The sequence below is a fragment of the Miniopterus schreibersii genome (assembly GCF_964146895.1).
Source record: "Miniopterus schreibersii genome assembly, chromosome: 2".
NCBI lineage: Eukaryota > Metazoa > Chordata > Mammalia > Chiroptera > Miniopteridae > Miniopterus > Miniopterus schreibersii.
Genome location: NC_138102.1, coordinates 101,574,208 through 101,586,041, shown reverse-complemented (window position 1 = coordinate 101,586,041; position 11,834 = coordinate 101,574,208). Strand labels below are relative to the sequence as shown.

Here is an 11,834-nt window from a genome sequence, read left to right as displayed (position 1 = left end):
TAGCCACTGAGCAAAACCGGCTAGGGCCCAGCACCCATTTTTTATAAAAACTCTCACAAAAGTGGGGATAGAGGGAACATACCTCAACATAAAAAAGGCCATATATGACAAACCTACAGCCAACATCATACTCAATGGGGAAAAACTAAAAAAAATTTTCTTAAGAACAGGAACACGACAGGTTATCCACTTTCACCACTCTTATTCAACATAGTACTGGAAGTCCTTGTCACAGCGATCAGCAAGAAGAAAAAATAAAAGACATACAAGTTGGAAAGGAGGAAGTAGAATTCTCATTATTCTCAGGTGACATAATATTACGTTTAGAACACTCTAAAGACTCCACTAAAATACTACTAAATTTAATAGATGAATTTATCAATGTAGCAGGGTACAAAAGTAACATCTGAAAATTGATGGCATTTTTATACACCAATAATGAACTCTCAGAAAGAGAAACAAAAAAACAATACCATTTACTATCACAACAACAACAAAATAATAAGATAACCTAAGAATAATCTTGACCAAAGAGGCAAAACACCTGTACTCAGAAAACTACATAAAAGAAAAAGAAGGTACAAACAGGTAGAAGAATATACCATGTTCATGGATTGGAATAATTAACATCACTAAAAGGTCCATACTACCCAAAGCAATCCATAGATTCAATGCAATTGCTATTAAAATACCAACAGCATATTTCACAAAACTAGAACAAATATTCCAAACATTAATGTGGAACCAAAAAAGACCCCAAATAGTTGTAGGAATCTAGAGAAAGAGAAAAAAAGTTGGAGGAATCACTATACCAAATATCAAATGATACTACAAAGCCACTGAAACCAAAACAGCCTGGTACTGGCACAAGAACAGCATAAAAATCAGTGGAACAGAACAAAGACCTTGGAAATTGACCCATGCCATTATGGTTAGTTAGTATTTGAAAAGGAGGCAAGAGCATACAGTGAAAACAGTCTCTTCAATAAATGGTGTTGAGAAAATTGGACAGGTACATGCAAAAAAATGAAACCAGACCACCAACTTACGCCATACACAAGAATAAACTCAAAATGGATAAAAGACTTAAATGTAAATCACAAAACCATAAAATTCCAAGAAGAAAACGCTGGCAGTAAAATATCAGACATCTCTTGTAGCCATATTTTTGCTGATATATCTCCTCAGTCAAGGAAAACAAATGAAAAAATAAACAAATGGGATTACATCAAACTTAAAAGCTTTTGCACAGTAAAAGATAACATCAACAAAATGAAAAGAGAACCTACTGAATAGGAGAACATATTCACCAATGATACATCTGATAAAGGGTTAACTTCCAAAATACATAAAGAACTTATACAACTCAACCCCAAGAAGACAAACAACCCAATTAAAAAATATACCAATGATCTGAATAGACACTTTTCCAAAGAGGACATTCAGATGGCCAATAGACATATAAAATGACACTCAATGTCCCTAATCATCAGAGAGAAGCAAATTAAAACCACACTAAGATATCACCTGACAACTATCAGAATGGCTACCATCAACAAATCTACAAATGACAAGTTCTGACAAGGATGTGGAGAAAAGGGAAGCTTAGTACACTGCTAGTGGGAATGCAGACTGGTGAAGCCACTAATGGAAACAGTATGGAAGTTTCTCAAAAAATTAAAAATGGAACTGCCATTGACCCAGTGATCCCTGTTCTAGGAATATATCCTAAGAATCCCAAAACACCAATCAGAAAGAATATGTGCACCCCTATGTTCATCGCAGCAGTATTTACCAATAGCTAAGATCTGGAAACAGCCCAAGTGCCCATCAGTAGGTGTGTGGGTTAAAAAGCTGTGGTACATTTACACCATGGAATACTATGCAGCTGTAAAAAGGAAGGATCTCTTACCCTTTGGGATAGCATTGATGGACCTGGAGAGGACTATGCTAAGTGAAATAAGCCAGTCACAGAAAGACAAATACCACATGATCTCTCTCATATGTGGAATCTAATGAACAAAACAAGCTGATGAACAAGATAGATACAGAGATATAGATCCACTGAGAGGCTGGATGAATTTCAGAGGGAAGGTGGAGATGAGGAATGTGGGGATGGGGGTAATCAAGAACTTAGATGCATATATACATGACCTATGGACACAGACAGTAGTGTGAATACCTGGGGGGGGGATGCTGGGTGGAGGGGATCAATGGGGGGGAAAGGGGACATCTGTAATACTTTCAACAACAAAAAAGCTGTGGTAGCCTGGCCAGGCGTGGCTCAGCGGTTGAGCATCAACCTAGGATACAGACAATCCGGGTTTGATTCCCGGTCAGGGCACATGCCCGGGTTGTGGGCTCGATCAATAACTCTCTCATCATTGATATTTCTATCTCTCTCTCTCGCTCTCCTTTCCTCTCTTTGAAATCAATAAAGATATATTTAAAAAAAAAAAAAAAAGCCGTGGTACATTTACATGATGGAATGCTGTGCATCTGTAAAAAAGAAAGATCTCTTATCCTTTGAGACAGCATGGATGGACCTGGAAAAAGTTATGCTAAGCAAAATAAGCCAGTCAGAGAAAGACAAGTATCACATGATCTCACTTATATGTGGAATCTAAGGAACAAAATAAATTGACAAACAAGATAGCACTGTAGACACGGAATCATGAAACAAACTGACAGATCTCAGACGGAAGGAGGAAAGGAGAGTGGGAAGAGATTAACCAAAGAACTTATAAGTACATATGCATAGCCCATGGACACAGACAATAGACAGGTGAAGGCCTGGGGTAAGGTAGGAGATGGGTGGAAGGGGCAAAGCAGGAAAAATGGAGGACATCTGTAATACTCTCAGCAACAAAATTAATTTTAAAAAAAAGAACTAAAGGAAAGTATGATGACAATGACTCATCAAAATGAGAATATCAACTTATGTCCTAGCCATGTGGCTTAGTGGTCAGAGCATTGGCCCATGCACCAAAGAATTGTGGGTTTGATTCATAGTCAAGGGCATGTACCTGGGTTACAGGTACACTCCCCAGCCTTGGCACCTGCAGGAAGCAACCAATCAATGTGTCTCTCTCACATCAATGTTCCTCTCTCTCTCTTTCTCCCTCCCTTCCTTCCTTTCACTCTCTCTAAAAATCAATGGAAAAATATCCTTGGGTGAGGATTAACAAAAAAGGGGGGGGGGGAGAGTGAAAAAGCTGTGGTACATTTACACCATGGAATACTATGCAGCTGTAAAAAGGAAGGATCTCTTACCCTTTGGGACAGCATTGATAGACCTGGAGAGGACTATGGAGAATGCCATACCTAGAACCAGAGAGAGAAAGACTGCCAACTTAGAACCAGAACATAGACCAAAAAAGGTTGGGAGGGGGGGATCTTTAGTCAAAAAGTGAAATAAGTAACTAGAAAATAAAAGCTTCAACAGAAAATCTGAGATGACAGGAATCAGTGAACTTGAAGATAAGTCAAAAGAAATTATCCAATCTGAAAAACATAAAAAATAAAGAAAAATTAACAGATCCTCAGAGACCTGTGGGACACCATCAACCATAACAACATTTGCATAGAGTTACAGAAAGGAAGAAAAGAGAGAAGGGGGCAAAAAAAGTTGTTGAAGAAATGATAGCTAAAATATTTCTAAATTTGATGAAAAACTATCTATCCATCCAAGAAGATTAATGAACATTATTATGATGTGGAAACTCTATTCAGAGCTAAGCTATGTAGTAAATTATAATTACCTTTTATTTCTGCACAACTTTTAGTTTTCTTTTCTTATTTGCCTAGAATACTTTTTGTACTTATTACTAATCCAACCCCAAACTCTCCACCTCTTGTTAAATCTCTTCTTAAGATGCTCCATTACCTAAATGGTTTACAAATTTCATCTTCCTGAGAAACTCTCTGCCCTGCTCCAATAAGGAGGGGCTGCTCCCCAAGCCTGGTGTGTGTAACTATCTCCCTGGACTCGCTCTCTCTCTCTAAATCATTTTTTATTTTTCAATTACAGTTGACATACAATATTATATTAGTTTTAAGTGTACACCCCAGTGATGAGACATAACATAACTTACTCAGTGATCATCCTGATAAATCTCATACCCAGCTGACACAATACATAGTTATTAGAATATTATTGATTATATTCCCTATGCTGTACTTTACAGCCTTATGACTATTCTGTAACTACTAATTTTACTTGTAAATACCTTCACCTTTTTCACCCACCCACCCATCCCTCCTCCCATCTGGCAACCATCAAAATGTTCTTGTATCTATGAGTCTGTTCCTGTTGCTTGTTTGCTTATTTTGATTTTTAGATTCAATTATTGATAGATATGTATTTATTGTCTTTTTATTGTTCATATTTTTTATCTTTATTTTTTTTCTTCTTAAAGAAGACCCTTTAACATTTCATGTAATACTGGTTTGGTGGTGATGAACTCCTTTAGCTTTTTCTTATCTGTGAAGCTCTTTATCTGACCTTCAAATCTAAATGCTGGGTAGAGTAATCTTGGTTGTAGGACCTTGATTTTGATCACTTTGAATATTTCTTGCTACTCCCTTCTAACCTGCAAAGTTTCTGTTGAGATATCAACTGAAAGTCACATAGGTCCTCCCTTGTAGGTAACTAATTGTTTTTCTCTTGCTGCTTTTAAGATTCTTTGTCTTTACTTTTGACATTTTAATTATGATGTGTCTTGGTGTGGACCTCTTTGGGTTCATCTTATTTGGGACTCTCTATGCTTCCTGGGCTTGAATGTCTATTTCCTTCACCAGATTAGGGAAGTGGTCTGTCATTAATTTTGCAAATTTCTTGCTCTCTCTCCTCTCCTTCTGGCAGCCCTGTGACGCGAATGTTGGTATGCTTGAAGTTGTCCCAGAGGCTCCTTACACTATCTTCATATTTTTTTATTCTTTTCCTTTTTTGCTGTTCTGATTAGGTGCTTTTGCTTCTTCATATTCCAAATTATTGGTTTGATTCTCAGTTTCCTCTACTGTATTGTTGATTCCCTTATATTATTCTTCATTTCAGTTAGTGTATCCTTCATTTCTGTCTGGTCCTTTTTAATGATGTTTATGTTCTCATTAAGTTCTTGGAAGTTCTCTCTAAGTTCCTTGAAGTTCTCACCAAGTTTCTTGAGCTTCCTTATAACCATTGTTTTGAGCTTTGTATCTGGTAGTTTTCTTGCTTCCATTTCATGTAGTTCTTTTTCTCTAGATTTCTCCTGTTCTTTCATTTGTGACATGTTTTTTTGTTTCCTCACTTTGGCTGCTTCCATGTGTTTGTTTCTATGTATTAGGTAGAGATGTTATGTCGCTTGGACTTGGTAGAGTGGCCTTGTGTAGTAGGTGTCCTATAGGTCCCAGTGGCACAGCCTTCCCAGTCATCTGAGCTGGGCATTCGAAGTGTTCCTCTGCATGGGCTGTGTGCACTGTCCTATTGTAGTTGAGCGTTGTTTGCTGTTGGCATCACTGGGAAGGATTGACCCCCAGGCCAACTGCCTGTGAGGACTAGCGGCAACTATAGAGGATGAGCTGTGACCCTATGGAGCAAGGCTTGCTTCAGTGGGGCTTTGGTGCTCACCACATCTAACCCTTGAGTGTGTCACTCATGGAGGTAGTAGGGTTGTAATCTGCTATGGCCTAAAGCTACCCACCAGGTGCACTGGTTCTGAGGCCTCCCAGGAGGTGCAAAGTCAACTACCACCTTTGTTCTGCCTTGGGCCAACCAGCATGAGCTATAGAGCAATCTGAAGATGGTTGCTACTTGTGTTGGACTTGGAGGTGCCCAAGAGAGGCCAAGTTGTGAAACAAGGCCGGTGCCACTAGTGCAGTGCCTGGGGCCACTTAGCAAGAGACAAGAGGTATAAGGAGGCCAGATGCTACTTGTTTGAGACATTGGAGAGTCTGAGACATGAGACAAGAGAGGCCAATTGTATGGAAAATCCACTGGAAAGGACTTGGATGGGCCAGCAAGTTGGGCGGGGCAGGATTTCAGGGAATCACCAGGGCATTACCAAGGCAGGGCTAACAGTGCGAGCCAGGTTGATGGAGACTTGGATATAGTGCCTGCCTGCCAGCTTTGTCTGGGGAAGGGCTCAGAAAAGGGACAATAGCCTCTGCTAGCACTTTTGTCTGGCAGAAAGATTGTCCCCCAGCTCTTGCCCCAATGCCAGGCAATTTAGTTCCTCCCCATATGTCCCTGGTTCCTTTCAAGCAGCTGCCCCAGCACTGGAGCTCAGAGAAACTGAGCCCGAGTAAGTGTATGCACAGGCTCTTTAAGAGGAAGTGACTAGGACTCCAGCAGCCTCCGTGTCACTCAGCCACAAATCTCACCTTTTTTTACAGCCCCAAGTTAAGGGGACTTCTCTTTCCAGCACTGGAACTCTGGACTGGAGGAGTTTGGTGTGGGGCTGGTGCCCTTGCTCCTCAGTGGGGGACCTCTGTATCCAAAATATTGGGATATTTTGGGACCAGCCAGTTCTGTGTCTCTATCCCTCCTACCAGTCTCAATGTGACTTCTTTAATTCCCAAGTTGTAGGAGACTCCCATTCAGCTAGATTTCAGGCAATTCTGTTTTTGTTTTTGCTTTTTTAATATGGCTTTATTGATTTCAGAGAGAGGAAGGGAGAGGGAGAAAGACAGATAGAGACATCACTGATGAGTCATCGTTGATCGGCTGCCTCCTGCATTCCCCTGGCTGGGGATCGAGCCCTCATGTGCCCTGACTGGGAATCAAACTGTGATCTTCTGGATCACAGGTCGATGCTCAACCACTGAGCCACCCCGGCCAGGCAAAGTTTAGTTGTATTTTTTATGTGGTTGTGAGAGAATTCGAGTACTGTGTTTACCATCTTGACTGGAAGCCTGAGGTCTCTTTTTTGTCACTTCCTTGAGGAGTCCTTTCCCTTTTTTCTTATGTTAGCTATCTTGTTCCTGTTTCCCCTTATGTTCCTCTTACTTGAGTTACTCTTGTTTTGGTGGAACACATTCTCCTATAGTTTTCCAAGAAAGGCTGCATAAGAAGAAAAATTCTTGAGACCTGGCATATCTGAAAATGTCTTCATTCTGCCCTCACAGTTTATAGAGAACTTGGTTGGTATAGAATTTTAGATTGGAAATATTTTTCCTTCAGAATTTAAAGTCATCATCTCATTGATCTTTTAGCTTCCATTGTTGCTATTAAAAGTTCAAAGCCATTCGGATTCTTGATCCTTTATATGAGACTTGTGGGACTTTGTTTCCAGTGTTCTAAATTTTTTTATTCATGTTCCCTGGTATGGTTCTATTTTTTTCTTTTGCATTAACACTTACTATCCCCTTTCAATTTACAATCTCATCTTTTAGTTCATGAGTCATTTCCTCCCTTTTTTCAGTTCTTTCTTTGTATAATATCCATTGCTTGGATATGGGATCTCCTGGACCGGGCCTCTAATTTCCAAATATTTTATCTTCTATTTTCACAAACTTGACTTTTTGCTCTATTTTTCTTAGAGGTTTTCTTTTCCTTATGTTATCTTAACTTTCATTTCTAAGAACTTTGCTGTTGTTCTCTGTTCTGTTTTTAATAGTAACCTGGTCTTGTTTCATGGATACAGTATTTCCCATAGTCTCTCTGAGGATATTAAATATTTTTTTAGCTCCCTGAACAGTTCCTATATACATCCAAGTTTTGCTGATTTTCTTTTTCTCCATTTGTGGTTTTGGCCTCTATCTTCCATGTTAGAGACTTTTTCTCAGCATTCTCGTTGTTTCTTGTTTGTTTATATTTAAGATAGAGACTGAAAAGCTGATTAGAACCTCTCAGCATAAGGGTGAAGGTCATCAAATCTCAGTCTCCTATGTTGGACTGTTCTGTTTGTGTGGCCACTATTATCAATATCTTTGTGGTTTTGTGCTGATCAGAGTCCCTAGGAAGGTTCTTCAAAGGTCAAACCCTGGCCACAAGTATTCTGGCATTTCGTTTCTTTGTTTTCAGGATAGTACTCTTGACTTGGGTGGAACTGCTGCCTCCGGTCTGGACATGCTCCAAATAATCAGCCTCCAGTTACTTTTCCTGATATTTTTCATTGCTTTAGGTAGACTCATGCCAATTTGATATCATTTTCTGTCTGCTTACAGGATTTCTTTTAACATTCTTATAGTATGGCCTACTGGTGATAAAGTATGTGAACTTTTGTGTCTCTGAAAAAAAGTCTTTATTTCAGCTTTGTTTTTGAAAGATTTATAGATTACAATGTTTTTCTTTCAATATTTTAAATATGTTTCTCCACCATCTTCTCACTTGCATCACTACCTATGAGAAAGTCTGTCGTCCTTATTTTATCCTTATGTAATGTGACTTCTTTCTCTGGTTACTTTTAAGATTTTCTCTTTATCATTGGTTTTGAGCAATTTGATTATAAAGTGGTCTGGCATCATTCGCCTCATGTTTTTTGTTTTTTTTTTACATTAAAATTTTAAAATATTTACTTTGATAAAACCTAGGACCAAAATTATTTCACATGAATAAATTTATGCTGACTCTTCAATAAGACAGGTAGATCCATTGTCATACAAGTATATCTGTGGCTATCAAGGTCTTTTTCTAAATCTTCACCAACATTCATCTGTTTAAATGAAGGTGGTACTCATACTTCAGTTTTCAAGGTAGTTGGAAAATCCTCTTGCCACAACTTGTTCAAAGGTTAAAATTTACTCCAACGTAATGATTTTCTTCCATTCTCTGATTCTAAAAATGAGAACCGAGGGCTTTTATCTTTAAATTGTTTCTTATTTATTTGTGACTCAGTGTTTTTCCTTCCTTTTGGTCTTCCCCTTGGTCTTCTTGTTGACTTATATTTTCTCCTTTCATGTTTTCCTTCTTTTTTTTTAAAATCTTTCAAAAATAGCTTTCAAAGTCAATGGCCTTGGTTATAAATATGAGTCATTGGATGAATCTCTTGCTTGAACACTTGAAAGGAGCACATTTTCTAATAGGATTTCTTTGCCTTCGTTTAGGTAAGGAACACACTGGGTTTTAAATAAGCTGCTACAGAGGAAGAGTTATCACTTCGATTTTCAATTTCCATGGCTGAATCAGATGATATGTAATCCAGAGAATGCATTCCTGGTATGGATTTTCCGAGGCCCTCTCAAAATTGTTTCTCCTCACTTGTTCTTTGCTTTAACCAAATTTTCATCCAGGTTAGCAGATGACTTCCAACAAGCTCCAGCTTCATACAAGCCTCAGCTGCCTACTTGCTGTCTGAAACCCAGGCCTCGGAGGTCTGCAGCCAGCAACCTCTCGATGTCAGCACTCCAACAGGCGACAATTGCCTGCCTCTCCAACTGAGAGGCAGAAAAGACTAGGCCAACCATCTAACCCCATGAATGGTGGGGCCAAAATCTCACCATTACAATTTATCTTTGGAAAGAAAGCGAGAGGTGGGAGTGTGGGGGGGTGCCAGTTTGGTTGCCACTGAGGGAAGAACCTGCTTCATGTTTTTGTGCTTGAGTTTCATTAGACATTATGGATATGTGGGTTAATTGTATTAAAGAAGTTGTTGAATACAATTGTTTCTTCAAGTATTTCTTTAGAAACTTTAATTACATGTATATCAGGGCACTCACATTTATCCTTCCAATCATTCATGCTCTGTTCATTTTTTCCAATTTTTATTTCTCGCTGTTTCTTTTTAGATAGTTTCTACTGCTATGTCTTCAAGTTTACTAACCTTTTCTTCTAAACTAATCTTCCATTAATCCTATCCATTGTATTTTTTCATTTTAGGTACTGACATTTTCATCTCTATAATTTTGATTTTTTTTTTTTTTTTGTATCTTCCATGTTTCTACTTAACTTTTTGAATTATGGGATACAATTATAATAACTGTTTTAATATGCTTTTCTATCAATTTTAATATTTGCTTTAAACCACAACTTCATGTAATTTCCTTACATTCTGGGTGATTTTTTATTAATTGATTTTTCCTCCTCAATGTTGGCCATATTCAGCTTCTCTATATGCCTGGTAATCTTTACCGATGCCAGACATAAATTTTTCCTTCTTGTGTGTTGAACATATTTGTATTACTATAAGTATTCTTCAGCATTGTTCTGGGATGAAGTTAAGTTCTTGGAAACAATTTGTTTCTTTTGAGTGTTCACCTTAAGATTTGTTAACCAGGACAATATGCATGTTTAGTCTGGAGGTAATTATTCCCATCTACTCGGTAACAACTGTCAAAATAATCCACCAAGTGCCTGGAGAATTATGGGCGTTTCCAGCCTGGTTGGTGGGAGCAAGTATTGTCCCCAGCCCTGCGTAGGCACTGGGCACTATGCCCTCTTAACTTTTGGGTAGTTCTTTTTCCAACTTTATGTAGTTTCATTACATATAGACATTGATCAGTATTCTCCCGAATACTTGAGGAGAGCCTCTGGAGGTTTTCAGGTCCTTTCTCCATGCAGTTTTATCCACTCCAGCACTGTTCTGTGAACTCCTGCTGCTTTGGTCTCCCCAGACTTTTATCTCTGTCTTCTCAACTCAGGAGTCCATAGGGCTCCACCTGGGTACTCTTTTCCTGCACTGTGGCCTGGATACTCTCTCCTGGTAGAATCTGGGGCAATCACAGGGCTCACCTCATTTTTGTGTGTAGTTTTTGTTTGCTTGTTTTTTGTCTCTCAGGGATCACTGCCCTTCAGAGGTACATGATGCTTATTTTTGAAAGGAAGAGTAAGAAGAAGAGGCAGCGCAAAGAGGAGAGAGAAAGAAGGAGTCCATGTCCTGTCACCCTCGGAGGAGCATTTCCATGAGAGGGAACTGAGGCCAAAAGGGACCATCAGGAGGTCTTATGTCAGTGATGAAAAGTCTCTGGATCTCAGTTTGCTTATGTGTGAAATGAGAAGAACAATACTAACTGCAGGATTGTTGTGAGGACTGCAGAGCCCACATATCATGGACACTCACTGGGTGCTGTGATTGCTGTTGTTGTAACTGATGATGACATAAGTCTTGAAGGGATTTTGATGTTGATTGGCACAGATGTTAGGGAAAGAGTGATGGCTCCTTCCAGCCTCCTTTGCAAAGCCAGGCCTGGGAAATGTGGTTTCTTGGGAAACAATGAATGACTCTACTGACAAAGCAATTGAAAAAATAATTATGATTGAATCATTTTCAGGGGCTCGTCCCTCTAGAAGTAACAAGAGACCAGAAACATCTGTTTGCTGGACATTTCCAAGTATAATGATCTTCAATCTGCCTGCTGTCCTGCTTGATGAAAAGATGACTCTTATAATGACCTTTTTCAAAACTATTTTCAGTCACACTCCTAACTCCATTGGGTCAGACTGGGAGTGGAGGTAGGGCAGAAAAATCCCTGCCTGAGTTCCCCTTCAATGACACCTGTCATCTGCTTTGGACAGCTGATGTCAAATGTGGATTTTTGAAATTTCTAGCCTGAAACACTATGAGCATGTTGCTTTCCAACAGAAAATCATCTCTAAAATTTTCCTCACTGTGCAACAGAGAAGGTGTAAGGCCAGCAAGTTCTGAACTTACCATGATTAACAACAAGGGAGGGACAAAGTAGCCTTCAGGTACCCATTCCTTCTAGATGGCAGTTGCTGCCTTAACCTTATGGCTCCCCCCAGAGAAAGTCTAACTAGGCAGAGGAGGCTGGCATGACACAGGGCTAGGATGAAAGATGGAGAGAAAGACGGGTGCTCTTTCTCTCCATCTTACAGGCCCTGCAAACCCCAAAGCAGCATCTGCCTCAGCCCTGCTGCTTCTCAGGCCAAAGACCACTTAAGAATGTGTTGGGAACTT

At 39.3% G+C, this 11,834-nt stretch overlaps 1 pseudogene across 1 annotated transcript; it reads right to left on the bottom strand.

Annotated features, from left to right (window-relative positions):
• Positions 1-8,519: 8,519 nt before the first annotated feature.
• Positions 8,520-9,095, bottom strand: LOC308552491 (TATA box-binding protein-associated factor RNA polymerase I subunit D pseudogene; annotated as a pseudogene). Its single transcript has one exon. The product of its transcript is annotated as a TATA box-binding protein-associated factor RNA polymerase I subunit D pseudogene (transcript).
• Positions 9,096-11,834: the final 2,739 nt, after the last annotated feature.